This window comes from Haplochromis burtoni, unplaced genomic scaffold, assembly GCF_018398535.1.
Source record: "Haplochromis burtoni strain Fernald_Lab_line unplaced genomic scaffold, NCSU_Asbu1 Contig_983, whole genome shotgun sequence".
In the NCBI taxonomy this organism is placed as follows: domain Eukaryota; kingdom Metazoa; phylum Chordata; class Actinopteri; order Cichliformes; family Cichlidae; genus Haplochromis; species Haplochromis burtoni.
In genome coordinates this window covers 45,533-46,808 of record NW_024583344.1, presented here as the reverse complement: position 1 = coordinate 46,808, position 1,276 = coordinate 45,533, and positions in this window count along the sequence as shown.

Below are 1,276 nucleotides of genomic sequence, written 5' to 3'. Positions count from 1 at the left end.
CCCTCCTTGTTGACCCAGTAGAGCAAGTATGGAGCTACATACATTACAGTACAGTTTTTAAAGACAATCCATATTTACAAGTCCTCTTTGTGTAATAAAGTTTTTTTCTTAGAAAAAAAAACTGTTAAGATGTGTTTCATGGGGTGGGGGTGGGGGGCAACTTCATTTACAATCTAACAATACACCTATGAACTTTAGTTTTGGATCCATCATCAGTTTCAACATTGTTTATGCTGAATTTACTATTATGATTTATTGGTTGATTTCCAAATGGATAGTGGATGTTCTTAAATTTTATAATAACCCATTTATAAGAAACAGTTTTTATACCTTTACAGTAGGCCTACCCAGGAGCTGATCCAGGATTTCCTCACTGACAAACACAGTGGTATTTAAATCAAGACATTCTAATTAGTTTAAATACAGTATAAAAAGTAAAGGACTAAGTACTGAACCTTGTGGTGGGTTATAAGAAGGAAGGAGGCCAAGGACTAGTGAGTGTCAGAGCCACTAACCAGGACGAAACAACAAATATCCAATGTGTACCTCGGGAAGATAGCCACAACTAATCACGTTAAGGAGCAGATTTACAGATTCCCATAGGTTCACACAGAACCAGTGTGGAGCACGCTCACTTCTTCTGAAGTGTTGCTGTAATGCACACTTACACACCTCCTACTGTCATCAGTCATCAGCCCAACTGTTTCTCGTCGATCAGTCGTGTAGTTTAACAAACTTCGCAGGAAAAAAGATGGAAATGTTTAACCCAGAAAAGCCTGATGTAACACTAGCCCTACATTTTATTATTGTGTAGTAAACAGAGGCTCCCTCCATCAGGAGCAAATGACCCCCCCCCCCCCCTTTCTTCCACAGGACCCCTATGACAGTGGGAAGGAAAAGCTCCCTTTTAACAGGATTGTGGGATTCCTCTGTATTATTGCAGGGCCTCTACCTTACAATGTAAAGGGACTGTTGTTGTGATTTGGTGCTACATAGGTAAAATGTAATAAATTTAATCCTGTTTTTGTGTGTGGGTTTTTTGACCACTCAAAGCTTTTTCCAGAACCAAGAATGCCCAGTAAACCCAAAGCACTCGTGCTGGTTCCAAGGTGGTCCCAGTGCTGTGGGTTTCCTGTACCAGTCCATCAGATGTGCTGACCCTCTGATAGACTGTTTTCAGGTGAGATGGTGCTTTCGATGAGCCTCAGGCTATGTCCACACTAGCCCAGATAGATTTGAAAATGGCGTTTTTGTCGGAAAATGCTCCGCGTCCACA